Below are 19490 nucleotides of genomic sequence, written 5' to 3' on the forward strand. Positions count from 1 at the left end.
GTTACACAAGCATGAGAGAGAGAGAGAGAGAGAGAGAGAGAGAGAGAGAGAGAGAGAGAGAGAGAGAGAGAGAGAGAGAGAGAGAGAGAGAGAGAGAGAGAGAGAGAGAGAGAGAGAGAGAGAGAGAGAGAGAGAGAGAGAGAGAGTGTGTGTGTGTGTGTGTGTGTGTGTGTGTGTGCACATGTTCATGTGTAAAAATTGATATACTTATTCTACCCCTCATGCAACAATACTATATGATAGTGTATTTTCATTTATGTGTTTTTTTATTTATAAACAAGTCATATATATAGGAGAGCCAAGTTATGAAAAAAAAGCATACCAAGGGCAATTTGAACAAGATGTTAAAAATCATTTCTTCATTAAGCTAAGCTACATTGTTTTTTGACCCATCAATGTGTCATTAGATTATTAAACCCCTCATCATTATAAAGAAAGGGTTGTCTTGTCAAGCACTTCTTCTTACACTTCCACTAAGTGTTGCAATTGGTATCGTGAAGGTAAGTAGACATAATTTGATTATGATGGAGCAATTAGAGGGCAGAGGTAGTTTAGTACAACGTAAAGATTGTTGCATCGTCATTGCACCTCATGTTTGGGACATGCAAATGATTCATATCAATTGCTGCACCAAACTGTAAGATGGTTGCTATAGCGAACTATCTATTATAGCCAAAAATATCAGTCAAAGAATGAATTAAGATTTGAAGAATAGAAGCTTACACCTTAAGGCAAATGAAAACACTATAGGAGGCACCTCTCATGAGAGGGAGAGATGCGTCCCTAGTGACGAACACCTTATTAAGTGAATGATGTTCGAGATAAAAGTAGGATAGCCATAAGGAGGGAAGTGGGATGATCCTAAGAACACCTTATTATGCCAAGGAGCACTATTAGTTGGGAGGGCGAGGGAGTCGGCTTTGAAACCCACAATTGGGAATCCCAAAGAGCTCCTCAAGCCTTATCCTTTAGGATGATGTACCTTGGGTGAATAAGGAAGGGTTTTCCAACCATTAATCTCAAATATAGGGTATTAAGGTAGGGTTTACCAATGACTATCTCAAATCTATCATGGTATTAAGACGAAACAACACCTTGTAAAGCTATGATGTACAACAATGGGTAATGGGAAGGAGGATAATCGTTTGGATCAACGAACATACACGGGTAATATATATAGACTTACTAGGAGCAATACCAGGAAGGTCTGTCAAGAGATCTGTACCCAAACAGCAGCACCTGGGATGCCTTGGTACACAGCAAAGAGCATGTAGTAGGCAGGGGGGGCAAGGGTGGAGAAGGGGGGAGATGTTGCCTGGAATGTGTACTGGTTTCCTGTTCCTGCAGCAGCCGGCATGGACACTGCCAAGGTAAGGGCCCTCTGCCCCTGCGAATACGAGTGTGTGGTGAATGGAGAGCTCATCCATGTCAACCCCACAAAGCCTGTGGGTGCTGTCCCCATGGACACTGTCACTGCAAATTTCTCATTGTACCCTACCTTCCCTGGTGCAGACACAATGGTGGGTCTCATCCCATCATTGCCTGAGCTCAAGTAGGCCGGCGAGAATGCGTCCACCCGCAGCTCGGTGGGGAAGTCACCGGCGAATGTGTAGAATTGATGTGTGTTGCTCCCTGCAAGCAGGATCCTCCCATCCGGCAGGAGATTCGCGGTTGAATGATAGACCCTCGGTATTGTAGACGCTGATTGGGTCACAAAGGATGGAGTTGCGGTCTTGTATAGTACCGGATTCAGTACTGCATTTGCTGCATTGCCCCATCCCTGGCACCCGTTCGCGGCTCCATTGATTATCAGCACATCCCCTGTTGGCAGAAGAACCATATCCCCCATTGTCCTAGGATATGGCATTTCTTGCATGGCCCAGGCAGGGGAATCAGATGTAACCGTTATCCTGCCGCACGATTTCGAGGCTTGTGCAAGTGTTAAGTTAATGAATTGGCCATATTGAGCACCCCCACACACCAACACCTCTACAATAGAATATCCATTTGATTGCAGGAGTGGGAGCATCACAGATGACCCTGCAGATGGGTAATTCCTTGGTTCTCCGGGTATCGTAGGAAAGGTCTTCACCACTTTGTTGGTCTGATAATTCAAGATTATGGAGTCTCTGTTGGCAAAGATGTAAAGGGTTCCATCAGGCAGCAGATGCACAAAGGGGTAGAGATTATCAGGTTGGGCATCAGCTGTTTGTTGCAAGAACGGTAATGTCACTGGGCCTGCACCATTGGAGGGGATAAATTCATAGGTGTAAGTGTTGCGACCGCCGACGATAATCTGGGTGCCATCAGGAAGTAGCTGATTTGTGGCATACCACCTGCCAATCTGTAGAGCCTCTGTTGTTGATTCAACCCAGTCACAACCTCCATCAGAAGGACAAGGTTTGAAGGTTCGGACCTTTGAGTTTCCATCGGAATCACCGCCTGTTTGGACCAATGTGCCATCTGGGAAGAACTGGCCAGATGAGCACCAAGTATCTGTTTGAATAAAGAGTGGACGGATGGCATTTGATCCTGGTATGAATAGAACTGAGTGTGCTGTACAGTCCACTGTGAGGGTGAGATCATTGCTGTCATTTCTGCATGCTCCATTGGCCAAGTTAATTCGTGAAGGGCCTATATCAGTCCTGTCCAGGAAGACAACGGTCCCATAGTGGGTTACTGCTGTATGCATTGATGCAATGCCGGCATTATTGACAAGGATTTCCCAAGCTCCTTGGGATTGAGCTTGGATTATAATCCCAGCTAGTATTAGCAACAGCAAACCTACCATCATATGGGCCTTGAACACACTAAGGGACGGCTAAGAGCCTACTAGAATCAGACCAGAAATCCAATGAAAAGCTTGGAAGAATAGATTGGGGGACCTGTGAGAGCTGATGAATGTGCTGTTACAAAGACTTGTTAGACTGACATTGAGTTCATTGAGGGCTTCAGATATAGACCACACTGAGTTCGGTCATTGTTAAAGGAGTTGCCAACCTTGGTTGGAAGCTTGTCAGTGTGCGTTACTGAGTGGGACATGATCAATCAAGCAATCATTACACAACTTGACTTATAATGTGATCAAGTTACAACACACGTCCAAAGGTTTGAAGGGCCTACTGAAAAACCAAGACAACACGCAACCATGTGTTTCGACTTCACTCTCCTAAGGTGGGGAAAAAGGTATAACATGTGCAACGGATTGCAGGGCTACTGACAAGCCAAAGACAACACAGAGAGAGAGAGAGAGAGAGAGAGAGAGAGAGAGAGAGACCCAAGTGTGGCTCTAAGAGGAGGTGGATAGACTACAACATGCTTTTATAGATGTCCAACGGATTTCTTACCAAATTGCCAATTTGATAGAATAAAAACGTGCTCGAGAGCGCACTTGGGACGATGCATACTCTCAAGAGAAGACGATTGAATGCAGTACCCAGCTGTAATCAATCGAGATGATGGCTTGAGGGCTCGTTTGTGACATTGTACTCTCTCTAAAAAGAGAATTGAATACAGCAGTCAGCTCTATTGAATTGAGACTATGGCTTGAGAGCGCATTGGCGACATTGCATGCTCTCAGAAAAGGGAATTGAATACAGTACCCACCTCTATTCAATTGAGAATTTGGTTCCTGAAGGCGACAATTCTGTACAGGGCCTTTCTTTTTTGGCGTCAAGGAAGTGCAGTCCATGGGGGGAAAACCCAGCCAGGGGAAAAACTAACCGAGGAATATTACAGGAACAGAGGGAAGAGATACATGGATGATGGATCAATCAGAAGCAAATGGCTTGTGGGCAGCTAACAGGCTTCTCAAAGGAAAGCGACAGAAGAAGGGACAGGGAAGGGGAGTACTGGAAATTTGCAGGTGTGGACATGATTAAAGGACAAACCACAAAGGTTTTCTTCACAATTCAACAAGAGACCCAGCTGGCTTGGAGGTGATATCTTGATCAATTTGTTGAAACCGCCACAATCTTGCCTCCCTTTAATGCATGCAATTGCAATCACATGCTTGGTTTCCCTTTGAAAGCACCATTTCTTCATAGTTTATAAGGTAGCCCTTCTAGTGAGGCTTGTTTTGATTGACTTGGCTTGCTCTACAAGGCCCCTCCCCTCCCTTTTTTTATGGCCTCTCTTAAGTGGCATAGCAATATCATTTGCCCCATCATAGGGGGTACACAACTTTTGCTTTAGCCTTACACACTTGTTCTTCTTCTTTTCTCCTTTTTCTAAAATAAAGAAGGCTTGGAAATATTCTCATAGGTGGTGCCTTTACTCCCTAGGTGCATAGATTGGGATGAAGTCCAATCACAAAATTTCAAAATTGATGCAAAGAAGGGAAAAAAAAAAAGGTTTTAGTGTACTATCGAGGGTAAATAGTTTTAGATAGCATCGTCTCACATAGCTTCAAAACATCCAACATCAACCTCATACCAGTTGGGCATTGGAAAGCAGAAGATAAAATAGTGCATACAAAGCCTTCATTTGAAAGGGCTTGTACTTGGACATTAAGAATAAACTTTATCCTTAATTATGAGCAAATCAAGCTTTGATATTTTCATTTGGTTCTTTAGCATCAACGCTTGCCTTCCAATGCTTGCTTGAAAACACTTGGACGTGAAACATTGAAGGGATTCAAAGTAAGCTAGAAATGTGAGGTTTTCAAATGATAGTTGAAAATATTTGAAGATAACTTTTGTGAAGCTCGTAAAAATTCTCATGATGGGATCTTTGGGCTAAAAATGGACCTTCAAGATAAGTCCATGGTAAAATATTCCTAAAAAGTCAAGAGTATAATAGTTTTTTACAAACGAGCTTCAAGTTTGATGGCAGTTACAAAGTTAAAGTCTCCTCATAAGTAGACTTTTGCAAGCAAGTTCCAAACTTTCGAAACTTAAAAAGTTCATTTTGCAAATTTATCAGAGCAAAATTAGATTCTACTAATCAAGAACTAGATACTACTCATCAAAAGCTCTTGATGAGCGGAATCTAAGTTTACAAACTTTGACAAATTAGGAGATCATTTGCCAAAAACTTATTGTTTTTGGCTTTGATTAAGGTTTCCAACATCTAAATGTGTCTTATATGGTACTTTATTGATCATAAAACTAGTAAATAGAAAGGGTCAGTTTAGTTAACTTTAAAGGTCAACATTTTGGGTGGTTCATAGCTCAAATAATGGTTTTTCTAATGGAACAACATAAAAAGGAAAGCTTATCATTGATCAACTATTAGGTTTCAAAGGAATGTATTTGAGATTTAAGCAATCTAAAAACAATTCCTTGTTGAAACAATCTTGGAATATTGGCTTGATTTAGGCACTAGCTTGTAGAGTGCATATTGCCACTTTAGTTTCTTAAATGTATACAATAGGTATACCTTCATGTTATGTCTCACTTTTTGATCTTCTTGTTGCATGCATGTAGTCTACTAAGTTGGAAATGTCACATGAGGTTCCCATGAACTATTTAGCCTACTAGTGGGATGCTAGGCCTTATTAACCCTTGTTTAGCAATAGGTATTGTTGTGTTAGGAAAGAAGAAAGCATGTATGAGAAGACAAAATTGCCCTAGTTTTTGCATTTCTTAGTTGTCTCTACAATGGAGAACATCTTGAATCACACCTCTACTATGTTCAATTGAATTCTCTATATGAAGGCATGTAAGTCACGTTATAGTTATTGATTTACAAGGTGGCTACATGGGTCAATACAATTATAATTAACAATGTTATGGAGAGAATATATCATTATGTATGAAAATGGCTCTTTGATGTTATCCTTTGACTCTTGAGGTATGACTAGTTTCTTCTCCCTTGTAAGGCAAGTAAATCTACCTCAATACAATTGTGCATTGATGCATTTCCACATTAAGGTGTAAGCTTAAGGAACATGCAAAAAAGAGGTTCATGGTGCATTGCGATGGGCTATCAAAATCTGGCTTTATGTGTGAAACAAAACTTATGGTTAAGCTTAATTGTTTCTCTATCCAAATACACCCACCCTTTGCATCTCAATCACAAAATACACACATCTAGCCAAACACTTATGAAAGGTACGAGTTAAAAGCATAGGTTGTCACCCAAATAAGAGGACAAAAATACTTAAATATTACACATAAGTTAACGTGAAATTGAAGCAAGGAGTAAGAGTACTTCATACATAGAACAAACCATATAGAACACGTGCCACTTTAATGGCATAAAGGGCATTGAATTGCAATATTCTTGCATTAATGATGTTGTTACTAGGTGGAAGCCATTCAAGCATGCCAATGGGGGTTGCAAGCATAGCCCTCATGAGGTAGTGAGAGAAAACAAAGGTGAGAGTGGTTGCAAGGCATGGATAAATTTATGGAGTTTGACTTCTATTCAACCACCAAATTGCGTAAAGTGGATATGGTGGAGGCTGAGAAGACTGTGTGAGAAATATTAAGGAATCTATTAAGAAGCAAAGGAATGCAACAAAGGAGTCAAATGTGAAGATCCACAAATCCCTCGTTGCTCTCTCAACTATAATAAATCAAGAGAAGGTTTGATAATTTCTTTATTTGTGCATCGTTTTTCTTTTGTATGGGTAGTGTACCTCAAGAAGATGAGTTTCAAAGTGGTCTTACTAGACCTTTCATGCTAGAGCTCCCTTATCCAACTTAAGTTCATGGAAAAATTCTTTTATCTGGCTATCATTGGTACACATAGCACGAACAAGATTGGATTTCGCATCAGTTATTGGATACAAAGGAAACTTTGTTTATTCCTTACTATAGTCACCCCATTCTTCATCAAAAGAAACATCGTCCAATGGTATGGGTCACCTTCCACTGGCCTCTAGACTAGTTGGGTTGTCATAAGGTGGATGCATTGGTCAAATCACTAGGGAGAGTGCTTTATATACCTAGAATTATAGAGGGCTTACTTAGGTCTGATAAGAAGGCATGCATATTGTGGGGTAGGAGGGTGATACATGATTATATTTAGGTTTTTGATCCACATGGAATTAAGTTGGTACTAGAGGTCAAATTCTCCCCATTTCTTGATGCTTGCTATTCATGCAAAGAGACGGACCACTTTGCTTGAGACGGTCCTCACAAATATAAAAAAAGATGAAAGGAAAATAAGTGAGAAAAATGTCCAAGAAAATAAAGAGGTTGGGGAGATGGCTCATAGGCCCAAAGAGGAAAGCATGGCTATCTAGATGCCACCTACAAAAGAACCACCCAAAATAAAAAGGAAAGATTAATGCTGGAAATGCTCAAGAATGTAGTGGAAAGGAAAATGGTAGAAATAGAAAGCCTAATGCCAAAGGAAAGCTCTTTCTCAAACTACTTGATTATCTCCCTTCGGTGGTTAAGGATATATTTGCACCTTTGGAAGATGATGATCTAGTTTTTGATTGAGTGCATGGATAAAGCATTTAAGAAGTTATCCATATCATGTGGAATGTAAGGGGCATGTGTTTTCCCTTGCACACGAAAGTAGCTTTAAGGGATTGCTTAGATAGAGGAAGCCAACTATTTTAACACTAAAAGAGATTAAAATGAAAATAGAAGACCAATGCATGGAGAAGTTCCCTAACTATGCATGGTTCATATCACCAACTACAAGAGGTAGAGGTGGTACAATGATCCTAATTATTAGGGTAGAACTAAGAACCCTTCTACATTGGAAAGATGATGAAGGCCATGCAATTGCACTTTTAATAATGTTTTGATGGAAATTTATATATCTCAATACATAACTTGCTATTATAAATTGCAAGTGCTATCTTATGGGAGGGTCTAGGCCATCAATTGAGAAGAGACAATTCAATCATGATGGGTGTTGATTGGATGTTGAGTGCACATGACTACCTATTTAGAGATAAATCACATGTGTGCATCACCATGATGCTAGAATATAAAAGGAAGAGTGGGAGAGTCTTTATGTAATTCTTGATTTAGTTGACCTTGGGCCATGAAATTTCTTGGCATAATTGCCATAAGGACCCAACCCTAGTGGGTTGCTAGGTTGGATCGGGCATATGACAACAATGAAGGATTGTGGATATTTCCAAGCCCTTCAATTCAAATCATACTAGAAAATGTGGAGTTCGACCATTGCCCTCTATATGTCACTGTCCAAGTTGATGTCTTATCAAATGAATAATGGAGGTCCTCCACCATTGATATTTAACACTACTTACCTCAATGACCCAAGATTTATGAAAAAGCTAATAGAGGGTTGGCTTAAAGTAGGGCAAATTATGGAACATTCTTAGAGAAATAGTATTTGGTGGAATAAGAATATAGTCTCAAGAGCAAAAGAAAATAATGTAGATGTCGATACAATGGTACTAAAAGTAGGGATGATATCCTAGTACAATGTTTGATGATTAGATTCTATGATTTGTCTATAGAAGAGGAACAAGGAGAAGCTAGATTTGTGATTAAGGTTAATGAAAGTGAGATTTTGACAAGTACAAAACTAGAGAGGGTCTCTATTACCTTAATGAATAGAGCACTTTCATCGAGTCTCTATAGTGATTCAATGTCATTTAGCATTCAATTTGAACACAATATCTGGTAGTTTTAGGAGCCTTTGAAGTAGATATAGAGAATTTTGATATACTATACTGGGTTTTTCATCATACTTCAATACCGATGTAATTAAGAGCCAACAAGTAGGAGAAAAGCTATTTGAAAACTAAGTGATATATCATATTTGGTAACAATTTTGAAAATTGTGACACAAAAAAGAAAAGAGGGATATTTGAACTCTTGTATAAAAAGCATATATATTAAAAATGGTTACAAACTAGGAAAAGAGAAGGCAAAAGGTTGGTTTCATGGCACCCTTGATTCTTTAATGTCTTTCAGTTTGATTCTACTATAGAGGAGTCTTTGGTTTCATGCCACTCGATATGATCTCTACAATTCAAGAACTCTTGTTCACTATAGCCTTGAAGGAGCTTCAAATCTTTTGTATCTCCCATATGGGAGAGTAAGACAAAATAATAGTTTATTTTTTCTAATAAATGCATCAAAACAAATCTATTGAGCATGTATGCATGCAAAGTTCTTGTGCTAATATGTACATACAAAATATAATGGTTCTAGTAATAATTTTCCATGCTCTGAAGTGCATAAATTCCACCCATTAAAAATGCACACTCCAAAATAATAATTCTATCTAATTTTGTCTAATTATTTGTTCATCACAACACAAAACACATAAATATCCTTCCACCTATTTGCCATGCACAATACCACTAGTACCATATGCACAAATTCGCATGATAAGGAAAATAGATAAAAATCCATAATAATAAATTTAATTTCATAACAATCTTAAGTATTACAATATAAGAGTGTAGATTATGAGGTTCCTACTTTTGAGACATTTGGTTTTGTAAGATATTGACAGGTCTACTATGTCTTAAAGCATTTATCTTGCTATGAAATAGATACCATGCTGCTCTTAGTTAGCTTGTCGGATCTAAAACAGGCCCCACACTAGCTCTAAGCACTAGCTGGGTCTCTCTACACTCAAATAACACACCCTTTCGGCCTGCGGCTAGGATCGTCTAAGGGACACACTGCCCTAACTTAACTTCTATCGTAAATTTCGTGTTTATTTTAAATTATAGTCCAACGGTAAAGCCTTTCCCACACTCCTTAGAAGGAGTCCCTATACATATATCGGTGTACAAACACCTCGTAAGCATAGAAAAAATGAGGCACCCCTCGGCGGAATGCCGTGGCCCCACTGTAGCTCTCCTACACCTCGGGGATTGGCCCCTCGATGTGTCGCTAACACAAATAACACAGGCGTTACAAACTCCACTCTTATTTTAATCCATTCCAGGAGATAAGATATTTCCTCACTTAACAATTCTCCAAGGAACCCAAACACCTAAACCTACAGCTTAGGTATCTCACAACTCAACATGGGTCATGTGTATAAGAAACCAATTGCAATGCATCCAAGGAATTACACCATATGATATGCACAATGCAACTGTGAATGCCATAGTGATCAAACATTTTATGCTTCATAAATCAGTGTTGTGAAGTGCAACAAACATTTCTTTCAATGATTCCAGCCTATACGTCATGCTACGTTAGCATCCTCTTGCTGCTCTTGACCCCTTTTTACTTAATTTATAAACATTCTTTATGGAACACACAAACAAATACATCAGAATTTCAAATGTTATCAACAAGTAATCAACATCAAAACCCCTCTTCCCCCCTACCCTTTAGATTGTGCATCGTTGATAGGTGTAGGAGACATTTTTTTCATGTGTTATTCTTGTAAAAGTGGTAAAAACTATAATTTAACATGAAGAAAAGGCTGAACTGAGGATTAACCCTCATGCTCTATCCATGCCATACATTTATGAACATAAAGGATATTTTTTCTTAATTTTCTAGCATAAAAAACTAAAAATTTTCATTTTTCCACTATTTTTCTTCATTTATTTGGATACAAATTTTGATATTTTTGATTTATGGGTTGGGACTGATCACAATTACTGAGAATTGATTTTATATTCATTTCTAATGCACATGAACCACAAAATCACAACAAAACTCCCAAAATGTATTATTTTTATGAAAACTGCATAATTGCAGGTTTTGCGTGTTTTGATATAAATCATTATATGACTAACTTTTCTGGTTTTTATCAAGATTTCTGATAGATTTCAGCATTATGACCCAAAGGCAACCATTTCCAAATAATTCCATCAAACATCTATCATAAAACAAATGAATCTATTACTTATGCATAGAAACCCAGTTTTGGAGACACACGTTTCGCAGTTGGGAGGCCATTGATGCTCTCTCTCAGCCCAATCTACAATCTCATTCGCTCTAGCACTATCATTCCATCAAAAACGTCCATCAAACCCCACCCCCTTCTCTCATAGAATCACACATGTGAACATGCAACAAGAGGAGAGAGGAGAGAGAAAGACTAAAAATTAGAATTTTGATTCCCTTCATGAAAATCAGCGTGCTTACATCCAAAACGGAGCCCTCAGGAAGTAGATCAGAGATGTGCAGTCAATTCTTCCTTAACTCTAATATCGGAGAGGCACAATTCTCAAGAAAAATGGTTTTGCGCCCCCTCCCTCCTCACGATGAGTTTTTTTGATTTTTCCTTCAATAATCAAGGTTAAGGTTTTAAACTCAAAATATCTAGTTCATCTCTTTATGTTCACATAGCATGCGAAGTGGATTTTGCACTTTGGGAGGGGCAAACGAGCTCGGATTTGAGATCCGTTTGGCCGAATAGTTTCGTGACATCGAAATCCATACAGTTATGACCCGTGGCACACTTTCTAGTTCTTGGATCATGTAGCTGCTTCATAATGAAAAACCTTGCAAGGATAAAATGGGGGGTCAAGCGGACTCTGATCGACAAATCGAGACTTGCATGGGGTTCTTGGCATCGAACCCCATCTAGGAGTACTCTAACTCATTGATCTGAACTGTTTCATTTTGCATGAGAATTTGGTCTTTTATGGCCTTTCGGGCTTTTTTCCGCTTCAAAAAGGTCTTTAAAATCTGCTCTCATTGGTGACCACTGGATATGGCAACTCATCCCGTCGTTTCCCATGAACTGATCTGCACAAGCAACAACCAAAGAAAGCATCAATTTACCACAAAAAATATACTCAACAATAGAACAACTCTCACCCTACTCCTTAACATAATCAAGGCATGAGAATCCACAAGGGATAGGCCCAGCATAATTTGATAGAAATCCAGAACGAGTCACTCACCAACTGCTCTAACACAAACTGACTAAAAAACCTATCAAAGAGAATGTCCTAAGTGGTGGTTTGAACTACCTACTTGACTTACGACAAGTGGACTAGGACTTCCTTCTAGGCGAGGACTCCTATAGCCCCGTCATCATGTTTTTCTTGTAATACATTCACCTCCCAAGGTTTCCATACTCAAGTGTGTAAAAAGGAGAGAGCTGAGCATAGTGACCCAAGGAGAACAAGGCATCAGCCTTAGGTCCTCGGCTGGTCCTTGGCCTGAGGTCTTGACTCGGTACCCAAGAACCTACCACACGCTCACGAGGGGACACTTAATCCTTTTCTATTTCACTCACTTTATTTTCGATCCAACCTTCCTTTTCGGCTAACTACTATCCCTAGGAAGATAAAGCCATCAATCTGTGACTTGTCCCCAAGAACCTACAAGGCCTCCCCAAGGCGAATTGCTTGTATGAATTTTCTTTTTCTTTTTGTCATTTTTGATTGAGGGGTTAGAACCCCTTTTTACACACCTTTGTAATTTTTTTATATTTAGATATATTGAGAACTTGCTCTTCTTTGCTATTTTGGCCGGCTTCTCTAACTACCTCACATTAGCAAGGGCTCCTAGGACATCTGCCTAGCAAGAAGAAAGGACAGAGTCACAAGGACTACCCTCTATCATAGGTCTTTAATGCCTGACAATGTCCTAATAGGAGGTAGACAATTACTCAAATCTCCCCCAGATATACCTAACCAAACCCTAGGACTTCATGCCTTAATTGTCGGTCCCCACAAACAAAAAGAAAATAACCCCCACATACACATATAACACTATTAGCTTAAGAGGAAAACTCGGAAAGACAATGACACCACTTGGAATGGCCACAAAAAGCTCCCACGCAGCAAAGGCTCCCACCAGGCACTTCATCCAACCTGTGTGATGCAATCACTAAAACAAAAAACCATTAAATGTGCGTGCACCAAACAGATGTATGGCCCTCTTGGCCTAACATAAATCATTTTTTTCTAACCAAATATGGTCTACTTGGCATGCAAATTGTATCTTGTCAAACTAACCAAACTAACCCAAAGCTAGAAGTCCAAGCCTTCCTACTGATATAACCTCAGTATGGGCTATTCCTCTTTTTGTGCTATTAGCTGAACGAATGACCTCCTTAGGCTTGAGTGTCTTATCATCCAAATAGACTGGTTGTTCCAGCTTTCCAAAGGCCTCTCCTATAGAGAGATCTATGGATTTCTGCTCATTTAACCCTTTCCTATTTGGTTTTATAAATGTGTCATTATTACTACCCAAATTCAATCCTAGGTCCATCACAACGATGCATCCCAGAGCGGTGCACATTGCTAGATATATCATTATGGCCTCTAGTTTCATCCACTTGGGAACTAACCATAGTATATCCACATGGAACTCTTTGCTTGTAATCTAGCACACTAGCGACACTTTTAGAGATTTTGGGCCTCGAAACCCATCTTCTTTTAATCTTTGCATGGCTTGATTGGCTGTCGCCACTCCTTCTATTTGTGTGATCTTTCATAGTGACCAATCTATCTCTGCTCACTTGCTGCCTATCACTTCCCTTGAAGCAAATCCTTCTACTAGATTTAGCCCTAGATAGATCTTTACCGTTGTAAATCCCAGGTTCCCTATTACCCTGGTTCTCAATGGCTGAGACAACCTCCACATGGTAGCATATATCAACTATGTTGTGGGGTGTCATCTCATTGACATGATTTTGTTTCAAACTTAGACCACTGAGGGGCTGCTTAACCACTTTGCTTCCCCTATTAGGTCTACACTGATTTCCATCTACCTCACGGCTTTGGAATGTGGGATTGGCTACACTAGGATGCTAGGGTTCCTAGGCCTCAAGATCATTATAGTTAATTCGAGGATTCTCCCTAGTTACCTATCATTTGCACCTCCAACATGACTTACATTCAATAAATTTTGCCAATCCTTATGGATTTCAAGGGTGAGGGAAAAACTCCAATAGCTCTCCCAACATCTTTGAGTATATCTCTCATAATCTTTTGCTTGAACCTTTGCCTCCTTCAGTGACTTAGGGTTTCTCATCCTAACTTGGAACTGCGTATTTGTTTCCAAGCCACTGACAAAGAGTTCACCAAGCATATATTCTAGTAATTGACTGATTTTCCTTGGCCAAAGCTTCAAAAACGTCATCAAAGGCTCTCGTGCTCTCTTTGACAGAGGTATACAACTCTTGCCAAGTCTGCATAAGCTGTCCTAAGACCTGAGTCATGGGAACCTTCTTCTCATATTCATCCAAAAATCTATCACATAATTCCTCGAATGATTTGATTGAACCTCTTAGGAGGCTCCAATACCATTTCATGGCCTCTCCCTTTAGGGTATTCGAAAACACAAGCATCCAATGTAGATCGTCAAACCCACTTTCAAGGCAAGTCACACCATACTCTTTCAAATGCACAATCAGATCCTCATCTAGTAGCCCCCATGAAACACTGGGAGATTCCTATAAGGAGAAGGACATTTAGTCCTTTCTTTGGGATCAAGGCAGGGTCATTAAAATCTTCATATTCATATTGACTTAATACCCACGTGTCACGGTCTCTAACCTCTTCCGTTTCCACCTTTATCAGTGTAGAAGAGTCACTAGTTCCCTGGGCTTCTCTTTCTGCCACAACTAATAGAGTGGTTTAGGGAGTCCAACGTGACGCAATAGGGAATCTACCCCATCATTGGCTAGTGGTACTTTAGTAAGGCTATTCTCATCTACCACCACTTTGCTAGAACCTAGGACATGTCCCGGTAGAACCATTCTTGCTAGCAATTGTCTTCCACACACATAGACACCATCCAATGCTTATGGATCTTAGCAATTGCACTACAGTACCCAACTATGTCAGGCATTAGCATCGAATGTATTCTTGGATTAGGGTCATGTATTATTGTGTGCATATTAGCCATTGTTATCACACTCTTTTCATCTAAAAAGTCATAATCCTTAGTGGATGACTGTGCCCTCTTAGCCTTACTTTTTCTTTCTAATGTTTTCTCTAACTCACATGGCCTATTAATCTCAAATATCACTCCATGGGTACTTTCCCAAAGTGGCCCAAACTCGAGCATGGTGTCACTTTCGAGGTAAAGGATAAAATAATCAGCCACATGACTAACCAAATGTCAAGATTGTGGGAGAGAAGGAAGGAGTCTCACTTGTAGCTTTCTCACTTGCACAATGGGGGAATACACACAAAGGTGGAGGCTGAAAACAGTTTTTCTCTTCTTTGTTGTGTAAGCCAAAAAGAACTCAAGTACATAGAAATAGAAGAATCCTATATATGGGTCTCAAACCAAACTCAACTAACTAAGGTGGCATACTAACTGAGCCACGAACTAGAGTAGATAAGGATAGCTGTCATCTAGCTATTATTCATGGGCGGTGTACCAACCGCATCTGTAGCTAACAAGTCGGTGACATAAATGCACAACAGTCACCCTGGCATATCACGAGTGGAGCTCGATATCTCAACACTCCCCCTCAATCTCAATCCCAATTCCTGCACACCAAGCAGGTCTCTGAACTTGCACAGCTTCTCTGCGCCCAATGCCTTCGTAAATATGTCAGCTACCTGATCCTCTGTGCCGACATAAACTAGATCAATAAGACCTAGTAAAACTCTCTCTCGCATATAGTGATAATGCACCTCAATGTGCTTTGTTCTAGCATGATAGACTGGGTTATTTGCCAAGTGTATACTACTCATGTTGTCACAATAAATGACAACTGGCCCATCTGTAGACTGATGCATATCATAAAGTAGCTTACGCAACCAAGCTACCTCACATGCAGCCATTGCTGCACACCTGTACTCAGCCTCTATGTTCAACAAGGCAACTGTAGGATGTTTCTTGATGCTCCAAGTGACTGCAGCACTCCCAAAAGAGAACACATATCCACTAGTAGATCGTCTATCAGAAATACTACCATCCCAATCAGCATCAGTGTATCCATGCAATTGTATCTGAACCCCAGTCTCATAAAATAGTCCATACTACAATGTGGACTTCACATACCTGAGTATGCATCTAGCCACATCTAAATGCGGTTTCCTTGGAGCCTGCATAAACTGATTTACCAATCCAACAACATAGCTCAAATCTGGCCTGGTAATAGTCATATAAATCAAACTTCCTACTATGCGTCTGTACATAGTAGGGTCTTTCAGAAGCTCACCTGTATCTGCGCTCAGCTTCACATTCTGATCCAAAGGAACTGAAATAGGCTTACAGCCTGTCATTCCATATTTGGACAGCATGTCCAATCCATACTGCCTCTGCAAGAGCCATATCCCACTTGGTGATCTAATCACCTCAATGCCCAAGAAATAACGCAGCTCTCCCAAATCCTTCATCTCAAACTTCTGCTTCAATAGCATTTTTACATGAAGGATATCTTCATCACTATCACATGTGATAATCAAATCATCAACATAAATGACAAGCAGCATAATACATTTCTCTGTTTTTCTCACATAAAGTGAGAAATCTGCCTTGGAAATCTGAAAGCCAATAGTGACAAGATACTATCCTATCTTGTCAGACCATGCTCTAGGTGCTTGCTTCAAGCCATACAAGGCTTTCTTCAACCTGCAAACAAACTCAGGATGAACAGCATGCACATAACCTGGTGGCTACTCCATATAGACCTCTTCTTGCAAATCACCATGCAAGAAGGCATTCTTTACATCCATCTGATGTAAAGACCATCCCTTTGATGCAGCCATAGCAATGACTGCTCTTACGGTTGCCATCCTTGCAACCGGACTGAATGTTTCTTCATAATCAATGCCATATGTTTGTGCATACCCCTTGACTACTAATCTTGCCTTGTATCTGCTCATGGAACCATCAGCATTGTGCTTCACCTTATAAACCCACTTACAACCAATTGCATTCTTATCTTTAGGCAAAGGTACCAATTCCCATGTAGCATTTGCTTCCAAAGCATCCATTTCTTCATCCATGGCTTTCTCCCATTTTTCTTTTCCCATGGATTGCTCAAAAGAAGTGGGTTCTGGTTCCTGTATCACTTTGACTATATAGGCATAATGAATGGTTGTAAATCCATCATATTTCAGCCTATCCACAGGATACCTAGCTCTAATAGACCTGCGCAAAGTAGGCTCACTTCCAGGTGCTCTTAAAACATCCCTGGTCTTCCTTACTCCAGGTGCAACAATAGAAGGAATACCCAACTCATCATCAATGCTCTGTTCTGAGCCACTGGATTCACCATCCACATAAGAGTGACCTGCATTCACATCAAACATGGGCTGATCTACCTTCTCTTTTCCTTTTCGTGAAACCTGCATACCACTATCTGCATTGTTTTGAGGAGATTCTCCTGATCTCAATCTACCTGTCCATGGCAAAGAATGTGAACCACTGCTAGAGGCCACTCTAGGTCCACTAATATTTTGTGACTGCTGCTAGGAAATCTGTGCAGCATTACCATTTTGTGCATCTACATCATCAATCACATTTACTAGTTTATACCAGCTACTCATCTCATCAAAAACAACATCTCTACTCACTGTAAACTTACGATGTCGTATTGCTGCGCATTCGAGGTGTGAAAACCACCCAAAAGTTGTGTGTGTGATTTGATACTTTGTACATACTTAGTTGTTGTGGTTACATTTATTTTCTGCGTATGAGTATAGTGGGGAGGAGTTGGAGGCATAGTGGTGAACATGATGAGATGCTTTCAGCCTATGTTGAGCAAGGTCGAGTGGAAAGCACAACTGATGCTAGTGAACATGTTACACGTATTCGTTTAGGACTTTGTCTTCTCCTTCTCCAGCTACATCAAAAATACCTAATGATAACAAACCTCCACATCCAGGAGTTGGAAAGAAGGAGGCCAAGCATTGAAACGTGCTATGAGAAGCGTGGAGTTGTCACTGCTACAGTGTGTGCTTGTTTTGGGTTACAATGTGTTGTTTACATGGGCGCCAAAGATATGGAACGACAGGCTCTTAATGTATTCAGAATGAGACTCTTTGGAGTTGAGGTACGTGCTGTCCAGTCTGGGACAGGTACGTTGAAAGATGTGGCATCAGAAGCAATAAGAGACAGGGTTATAAATGTAGAGACTACACACTATATTTTAAGGTCCGTAGCTGGACCTCACCCTTATCCAATGCTGGTGAGAGATTTTCACGCCATTATTGGCAAAGAGACTTGACGATAGTGTCGCTAATGAGGGGATTCAAAAGCTAAGAAGGGAGGGAAAAGCAGGCGTGTGGGACGAAAAGGAAGGAAGGCGATGCTAATTGGGGAGAAGGGAAGAAAACGCTGAGAAACAGGGCACTTGGGGATCTACAAAAGAAGAGAGGAGAGTTTTTTTTTTTTTTTGGGAAAATCTAATTGTGTGGAGGAATGGCACAAAGCATTAACGAAGTTGGATCAAACTGATAAGGAGTGGCACCCTGCACGCATTTCCTTTACGGTGGCCAGGGCTGAACAGAATGGTTATCACCACTGCACCGAGATGAATAAGAGGGTTTACAAAATTGGGAGCTCTGCGGGGAATTTGAAAATCAGGGAGCTCTGAGAGGATCGACGACTCGGCTGCTCCACTGGGGAAGAGGGGCAGAAAAGCTATTCTGGGGCCCTGTGTCTCCCATGGCGCTCTCTCTCTCTCTCTCTCTCTCTCTCTGAGCTCCTTCCCAAATTGGAGCCTACCACGGAGCATTTTATATTATTTTTCAAGCTATAATCGTGAGCCTCTTCACTTCCTCCTCCATGGATGTGACGACAGAGCAGGATCAGACATTGCTGTGATGAAGACGAAGTCAAAGGTGACAGAGCAACAGCTGAAGACAAAGGTGATGAAGAACGGGATGCACCATACGACGTAGTTGGGGGGGCCGTCCTCTGAGCCTGGATGATCTTGCAAGCGAAGAGATTGTACATTTTGAATTTTTATGCCCTTTCTGTTATGCAGAGTACGATATCGGTTCTCTCTATTTTCATCTTGAGGAGGAATTCTGCAACTTTAGAAAGGAGGGAAATCGAATCTGAGATGAGAAAAAGCTGAAGAGGTTGTGGATAGAAAGGAGACAGAAACTCTGATAGAGGAATCGAAAGATGCTTTTGAGGATGGTGAAGATGTTGACAGAAACTGCGATTAATTCGTATGAAGTTTGTGTTTGGCCACATGTTTGGGCAGTCTGCATAACAACTAGGGAGTGGAATTGAGAAGAAAAGGAAAAGCTTTCCACAAAGATGAAATTGAGCCTTTCGAAAGTGCTTCACAGAGTAACGGCCTGCTGTACATGGCAAATAACTAAATTTCAGGATTAACAATGGCATCTACCACCACCATGGAAGAATCTCATGCGATAGAAGATAGCTGCACTGCTCTGCTACTCCAATGAATAATCGTCAATCTGAAAACCATCTATTTGCAACCCTCAGGAAGACCTTGCTTCCATCGGATCTGTATCGTAATTAGAGTGTGTAAGGTTTATGATTACCTCTCCAAAACTCCAGCCAAACTCGAGAGAGTCTGCAGCAGTTTGTTTTTCGAACAGAGTAAACTATACAAGCTAATAAAAACAGAGCGTCTGCTGGTTGCCAATCTTAGGCCTTCAACAGGTTTAGAAATCCATCTGGTTGTTTTCTGAGATTGTTTCAATCTCTTGAGTTAATAGATAACTGTTTACC

The 19490-nt window shown here is 40.5% G+C and overlaps 1 pseudogene; it reads right to left on the bottom strand.

Annotated features, from left to right (window-relative positions):
• Positions 1-552: 552 nt before the first annotated feature.
• LOC148029328 (aldehyde oxidase GLOX pseudogene) lies at positions 553-4015 on the bottom strand (annotated as a pseudogene).
• Positions 4016-19490: the final 15475 nt, after the last annotated feature.

The sequence above is a fragment of the Lygodium microphyllum genome, chromosome 11, assembly GCF_053477565.2.
Source record: "Lygodium microphyllum isolate KBCC chromosome 11, Lygodium_microphyllum_v1.1.10, whole genome shotgun sequence".
Lineage (NCBI taxonomy): Eukaryota > Viridiplantae > Streptophyta > Polypodiopsida > Schizaeales > Lygodiaceae > Lygodium > Lygodium microphyllum.